Below are 8,129 nucleotides of genomic sequence, written 5' to 3'. Positions count from 1 at the left end.
TGTGGATGTATAGTAGTAGGGTATTCGTACAACGAAAGTTGGCGTTTACTAGTTTCATGTTATCTGATTAGTTGTCATCACCATTGCATGCTAAAGTTAAGAACAATGACTTTGAATGAAGTAGCAATGAAGTTAGAATCCCATGTTTGTCTCATATAGTTAATTCAATCACTTTAATCTCTTAGTTAATTGCATATTAGTTTAATTTTAGTTAATAAACATCTCATATTGTTACTTGTCTTAGCATTGAGTGATATGTATTGATGCATAAGTGCATATTCTGAACTTAACCTAAACCAGTCTCTTTGGGAACGAACTAGAAAGAATTCTATATTACTTGGGAATGTGTATACTTTCGTGTAATTTTAGCGCGTATTTTCGTCCTAACAAGTTTTTGGCGCCGCTGCTGGGGACTCAGTGTTAATTTTTAGTCTATGTGCTTATCATCAGTTATCGTTAAAGTTCACTGACTCGGAAATTTTACTTACTTGTTGTTTGTTTGTGTTCAGGTACTCTAGAGAGGGTTTATGCTAACGCGTTCTCGATCTTATAAGAGAAAACTGGATAAAGCAGAGTAAGAAGTTCTAGTAGAAGAAGAAGTCTTTGTTGAGGAGAAAGTTGAAGCAAAAGCGATCGTTGAAATGGGAGAACCAGTAGAAAATCTAAAAGCTTTGATGGACTTTTCTCAACCGAAGATTAATGACATTCATTCTAGCATTGTCAGACCATCCATCGCGGCTAATACTTTTGAAATGAAATCTAGCACGATTCAGATGGTACAGAATTCAGTCTAGTTTGGGGGTTCTTTGACGAAAGATCCCAATACTCACATTAGGGATTTCATCGAAATTTACGACACCTTCCGACTCAATGGTGTTTCTGAAGATGCAGTTAAGCTGAGGATGTTCCCATTCTCTCTGAGGGACAAGGCTAAGAGTTGGTTACACTCTCTACCAGCTAGTTCTATCACTACTTAGGAAGATTTTTCTTAAAAGTTTCTTATGAAATTCTTCCCAATGGCAAAAATAGCTGCCATCACAAATGCTCTTACTCAATTTGCGCAGTAATCGGGAGAGTCTTTATGTGAAGCTTGGGAGCGTTATAAGGAGATGCTTAGGAAGTGTCCTCATCATGGGATGCCTGAGTAGATGATTATCAATTGCTTTTATAATGGTTTGGGAGCACATTCTAGACCCATGCTTGATGCAGCATCAGGTGGAGCTTTATGGGCTAAGAGCTATGATGAAGCTTATGAGTTAATTGAACTGGTGTCTGCTAATGAAAACCAGATGCCAACTCAGAGACTACCTCAAGGCAAGGTAGCAGGATTTCTGGAGGTAGATACAACTACTTCTATAGCTACTCAGCTTAAGGCTTTGACGATGAACGTGGATTCTTTGGCTAATTATGGAGTTAATCATATCACAAGTGTTTGTGAGCTTTGTGCCGGTGCACATGATACTGAGTAGTGTGCTATTTCTAGTGAATCAACTCAGTTCCTGAGCAACTTTCAGAGGTCGCAGCAACCAGTTTCGGCCACTTATCATCCCAACAACCGCAATCATACTAACTTCAGCTGGAGCAACAATAAGAATGTGGTGCAACAACCTTATCAGCAGTATGCAGCAAAGTAATTTAACCCTCCTGGTTTTCAACAACCGTAATACGCACCAAGACAACAACTCCAACTTCAGCAACTACCACATGGAAGTACAAATCAATCTAATGAAAAATCTGAATTGGAGGAGCTGAGGCTCATGTGCAAGAGCCAAGCGGTTTCTATTAAGACCTTGGAGAATAAAATTGGGCAGATTGCCAATGCCTTGCTAAATTGATAACCTGGTACACTCCCTAGTGACACAGAAGTTCCAGGAAAGAAGGAAGCAAAAGAGCAGGTTAAGGCAATTACATTGAGGTATGGGAAGGTTGCGAATTTTGAAAAAGCTAAAGCTTCAGAATCTGAAGTTGTGGCTGAAGAATATGTGCAGAAGGAAGCAGAAGTGGGAGCAAGGAAGAAAACTGTGGAACACAATCCTTCTTAGGGTAATACAGGGGAGAAACAAGTATATCCTCCACCTCCTTTTCCTAAGAGGCTGCAGAAGCAAAAGTAGGATAAGCAGTTTGCTAAGGTTCTGGAGGTGTTCAAGAACCTTCACATCAATATACCTTTCGCTGAAGCTCTTGAACAGATGCCTAGCTATGCGAAGTTTATGAAATGTATTCTCTCACGGAAAGTGAAGCTCGATGACTTAGAGACCGTTACTCTCACGAAGGAATGTAGTGTTGTGTTGTAACAGAAGTTGCCTCCAAAGACTTAAGATCCCAGAAGCTTCACTATTCCTTGTACCATCAGGAACTTATCATTCGACAAGTGTTTATGTGATATAAGAGCTAGCATCAATCTGATGCCTTTGTCCGTCTTCAAGAAGTTGGATTTACCTGATCCAAAGCCTACATAAATGTCTTGTAGTTGGCCGATCACTCTATTACATATCCACGAGGCATTGTGGAGGATGTCTTGGTCAAGGTGGATAAATTCATCTTTCCTGCTGAATTTGTAATTCTTGATTTCGAGGAGGATAAAAAGATTCCCATAATCTTGGGAAGACCATTCTTGGCTACTAGCCAAAACTTGATTGATGGGCAGAAGGGTGAGATTACTATGCGAGTATAGGATCAGGATGTGACTTTTAATGTTTTTAATGCCATGAAATTTCCTATTGATAATGAGGAGTGCTTAAAAGTGGAATTGGTCGATTCTATGGTTACTTCAGAGCTTGATCAAATGCTAAGTTTTGATGCCTTAGAGAAAACCTTGTTGGGAAACTCAGATAGTGAAGATAATGAAGGTGATGAGCAGTTGCAGTATTTGAATGCTTCTCCTTGGAAACGAAGGCTGGATATGCCTTTTGAATCTCTTGGAATGTCAGAACTCAAAAATGCTAAGGGCCATCTCAAGCCATCTATTGAGGAAGCTCCTAAACTCGAGCTTAAACCATTGCCTGAACACTTAAGGTACGCTTTTTTAGGTGATACATCTACCTTGCCATTTATTATTACATCTGACCTTTTAGGTAGTGATGAGGAAAAGCTCTTGAGAATTCTAAGAGAGCTCAAATCAGCAATTGGATGGACTATAGTAGATATCAAGGGAATCAGCCCTTCTTATTGCATGCATAAAATTCTGTTAGAGGAAGGAAGCAAGCTGACTATTGAGCAATAAAGAAGGCTAAATCCGATCATGAAGGAGGTTGTGAAAAAGGAAATTCTTAAGTGGCTAGATGCAGGGATCATCTATCCTATTTCTGACAGTTCTTGGGTGAGCTCAGTTTAGTGTGTGCCGAAGAAAGGAGGCATCACTGTGGTTGCTAATTAAAAGAATGAGCTCATTCCTACTCGAACAGTCACGGGGTGGAGAGTTTGCATGGATTATAGGAAGTTAAACAAGGCCACGAGGAAGGATCACTTTCCTCTTCCTTTTATTGATTAGATGCTTGACAGGTTGGCGAGGCATGAATACTACTTCCTTCTGGATGGTTATTCGGGCTATAATCAGATTTGCATCGCTCCAGAAGATCAAGAAAAGACTACTTTCACTTGTCCGTTCGGTACTTTTGCCTTCAGAATTGTTTCTTTTGGGTTGTGTGGTACACCTGCCACATTTCAGAGATGCATAATGGTTATCTTCTCTAACATGATTGGTCAAAATGTGGAGGTGTTCATGGATTATTTTTCTGTGTTCGAAGATTCTTATAATGAGTGCTTGCAAAATCTTGGCACAGTTCTTAAAAGGTGTGTTGAGACCAATCTGGTTCTCAACTGGGAGGAATGTCACTTTATGGTGCAACAGGGAATCATTCTTGGGCACAAGGTCTCTAGTAAAGGTCTTGAGGTGGACAAAGCCAAGGTGGGGGTCATTGAAAATCTTCCTCCACCAATTTATGTTAAGGGAATTCGCAGCTTTTTTGGTCATGCGGGTTTCTATAAGTGGTTCATCAAGGATTTCTCTAAAATCTCTAAACCATTGTGCAATATTCTAGAGAAAGATGTCCCTTTCAAGTTTGATGATGAGTATCGAGCTGCTTTTAAGATCTTAAAGAAAAGCTTGGTCATGGCACCTATCATAACAACACTTGATTGGAATGAGCCGTTTGAAATGAGCGAGTGACTATGCAGTTGGAGCAGTTCTTGGGGAAAGGAAGAGCAATATATTTCATGGGGTCTACTATGCTAGTAAGACCCTCAATGGTGCTCAACTGAACTATACTACTACTGAGAAGGAACTCTTGGCTATTGTATATGATTTTGAGAAGTTTTGATCTTATTTGCTTGGGATGAAGGTGACAGTTTTCACTGGTCACGCTGTAATTCGCTATCTTATCTCGAAGAAGGACTCGAAGCCTCGATTGATTTGATGTGTTCTTTTACTTCTGGAGTTTGAGTTAGAGATCAAGGATAAGGGTACTGAGAATCAAGTTGCTGATCATCTCTCTTGTTTAGAAGATTCAAGTGCAGCTTCACATGACAACACTTTGATAAATGAGTCTTTCCCGATGAGTAGTTGTTTGGGGTGCAAGAAGAAGAACCGTGGTTCACAGACATTGTGAACTATCTTGTGAGCAACATAATTCCCCCAGACTTCTCTTATGCTCAAAATAAGAAGTTTCTTCATGAGGTGAAGTCGTACATGTGGGATGAGCCATTTTTGTTTCATCAAGGAGCTGACCAAATCATTAGGAGATGTGTTCCGTATAGCGAAATGGAGGGTATCTTGCGAGACTGTCATTCAACTATTTATGGAGATCACTATGGTGGAGAAAAGACAGCAGCTCATATCCTTCAAGCAGGATTCTTCTGGCCTACATTGTTTAAGGATGCGCATCAGTTCGTTTTGAAGTGTGATCGTTGTCAGCGTGTTGGTAATCTATCACAAAAGAATGAGATGCCTCTTAATGTGCTTCTCGAGGTTGAGGTCTTCGATGTTTGGGGAATTGACTTCATGGGGCCATTGTTAGGTATGAATACAACACATAGGAGGTGAATGTGTTTTGGCTTAAATGTTTACCTTTTGATCGACTTTGGCTTAAGCAGTTGGTTGTTATCAATGATTTAGTAGAATAGATGTTAAACATAAATAACAATGCAAATATGTAAAACAAAGATCTTCAAAACTCACTTAATTTTATATTAAAAATCAAGCAGTGTTTTGGTACAAAATCTCTAAGTTCTTGTTTTAGAACTTAGCTCCTTTCTTGAGAGAGAATACATGATTTTCTATCTAGATTGTTACTACTGACTAATGACCAGTGTTAACTTTATAACTCAGTTAACTGCTAGTTTACACAGTGGATAATAAACATGCTATTAGCTTTTATAAACTGTTACTTGTCATTTTTATTTATAGAAAATCAAATCTTCCATTTCTGGCTTAGGATATCTTTAGCATCCCGTGTTTACTTTAATCTTCCTCTAGCAGTTAATCTTTACCATTAATCTTGCACATCTCTCAAGCTCCTTTTTGTAGACTTGTCAATCCAGCTGTGTGAATTGTTTGTTGATTTGCAACCTTGGATATTGAACTGTTCTGCAATTCTGTACTTAGAGAAATTTCTTCACTTCGAGATCTCCAATTAAGCTGTAGAGAACTCGACATCTCGATAGGCATGTTGGCTTGTCAATATCTCTGAAACTTCATTGTTGACTTGACTTATCGACAACTCCGAGTTCTCTAGTGAATTTTGGTTTATCGATAACTCAGAGTTCTCTAATGGACTTTGGCTTATCGATAACTCAGAGTTCTCTAATGAATGTATACTTGTCGATATCTCTGAGTTCTCGAATGGGTATCTGACTTATCGATATCTCCAATAGCATTTCCTGAGTTCTTGATAGACAATTCCTGAGTTCTCGATAGGTCTTTCTGAGTTCTCGATAGGTCTTTCTGAGTTCTCGAATGACTTCTCTATAACACTAATTATGTGACTTGTAGAGATCTTGACTTAGAATGTTTTTCACCAAACATAATTATTCAACTCCAAGCTTCTTCATAATTCTTCTGAGTCTTGACCTTCTTGATCTTCTTCTAGATAGAATTCTTAGGCTTGACACTGTTTAGGGAAAAATGCTCCAGTCTGCTCCATTTATATTTTACAGACATTAAGTGTTACAAGTATGAATTACAGATTAAGGTTACAGTACAACTAATCTTAGGGTTAGCCCCAAGCTTGACTGATTGCTAATGACATTGTCAGCATCAGTAATCTTTGACATCATCATGTTAATGACATTGTTAGCTCCAGTAATCTCTGACATCAGATCATTGAAGATTAATGACATTGTTAGCTCCAACAATCTCTGACATCAGATCATTGAAGATTAAAGACATTGTTAGCTCCAGTAGTCTTTGACATCAGATCATTGAAGATTATTGACATTGTTAGCTCCAGTAATCTTTTACATCAGATCATTGAAGATTAATGACATTGTTAGCTCCGGTAATCTTTGACATCATCTATTATATATTACAATCTCCCCCAACTTGTTCATTATGAAATTATGCACAAGTTCTGATTGATGATTTCAAAAATTTAACAAAATGCATAAACCAAAACCAATCTTCCCATCAGGCCTTCTTTTGTTGAGTTGCATTTAGATTTATTCAACATCCATTAGCTGTTTTGGCATTTAGATATATATTCTCCCCTTTTTGACATTATCTCCAGAAAAAAAGATCCAACTAAATGTACATTGTTCAAGCTGCTGTCATTGTCCATTTGGAACACTGTCTGCAGCTTCAAGCTTCATTGAGATTCATGGTGATGAGTTTATCAAAAAGAATAGAGGTTTCACTTAGATCTGCAGAAAAAGTCTGTCAGTGATAAAAGTCCTAAGCTCTCTGTTCTTTTGAATAAGTAGTCTCACTAAATCTCACTGCACTAGTCTCATGACTTTTGAGAGTCAGAGTTCCCTTACAAGAATTACTAAATCCATACACTCATTCTACCTCTCCTTTTGCCAGGAAGGATCCTGCCTCTCTTATTTTCTGTTTTTCTCTCAAGCTTTTCTCTTATCCTCACATGAAAGGCTCAAATGTTGTTTGACCTACAAAAATAAGAGGTGGCTGAGAAGAGTTAATCTGTGATCATATGATTAGAGGAAGACCATATAGGGCTAATCATACTCATTTCACCAGAAAAATGAGTGCATAAGCATCTATGACTGGGGTCACAGTTTGACTTACAGATAAATTTGTGGTTTTGACAATTTGTTGTTCACCACATATAGTGGGAACCTCCATTGGAATTGGAGAGGATTTGACTGGGTTACTGTCATGTACACCAGCCTCAAACCTTTGTGCGCCTTGCAGAGCACTGGCACTTGAATATGCTAAGATTGCCCTTCTTATGACATTATCATAGGCAATTGTTCTTCTAGCTTTGACTGCTAAGACAGCTTCTGCTAGAGTTATGAGGGGAGTTGTTCCTTCTTGAGGAACCTCCAATTGAATCGGAAAGGATTTAGATAGCTCCCCCTAAGGAGTACTACCCTCAAACCTTTCAGTCTGTGAAGACTGTTTTGCACATGAAGGTGCATAAGAAATACTCATGAAATATTCAGTAAACTGATAAATTTTCATGTTGGTGGATTCTTTTCTCAAACAACAGAACAATCTGAAGAACATCATGAAATTGCTGTCCTTTTGTAAAACAGGTGGCTTTTGAGAGTCACCTGAGTGGGATTGTGTTTGAGTTTGTGTTTGTGTTGCTGTGCCTGGGTAAACCACAGTTTGGTTTTGAAATGTTTTAGCTGCAGTTTTAGCACTAATACCTGTGAATTGATTATTTGAATTTCCTATTGATGTCTTGTATTAGACCTGTAATGCATTGAACAAATGTATCTTTTTGGAGTTTCATTAGACAAATACATTGTAAGATATTTTAGTTGCAAGCATTATTGCAGAGAAGACAAAATTTAATATAGATATAAGCACATAGTAATTATTACACAAACAAGTGGTTGCAAGACAAGAATCAGAACTTCATTAAAAATGGAAACATAGTACATTAAGACATAGATTTAACAAGTAAATCCTAATCCTAACTACTCTAATTCAGACTCCTTCTTCTCAG

General features: G+C 38.2%; 1 non-coding gene across 1 annotated transcript; it reads right to left on the bottom strand.

Annotated features, from left to right (window-relative positions):
* Positions 1-1,031: 1,031 nt before the first annotated feature.
* Positions 1,032-1,138, bottom strand: LOC141694490 (small nucleolar RNA R71). Its single transcript, XR_012563793.1, has one exon. It is a non-coding gene; the product is annotated as a small nucleolar RNA R71 (small nucleolar RNA).
* Positions 1,139-8,129: the final 6,991 nt, after the last annotated feature.

The sequence above is a fragment of the Apium graveolens genome, chromosome 10 (assembly GCF_009905375.1).
Source record: "Apium graveolens cultivar Ventura chromosome 10, ASM990537v1, whole genome shotgun sequence".
In the NCBI taxonomy this organism is placed as follows: Eukaryota; Viridiplantae; Streptophyta; class Magnoliopsida; order Apiales; family Apiaceae; genus Apium; species Apium graveolens.
Note: the sequence above shows the minus strand (reverse complement) of the source record. Positions and strands in the feature narration are given on the sequence as shown.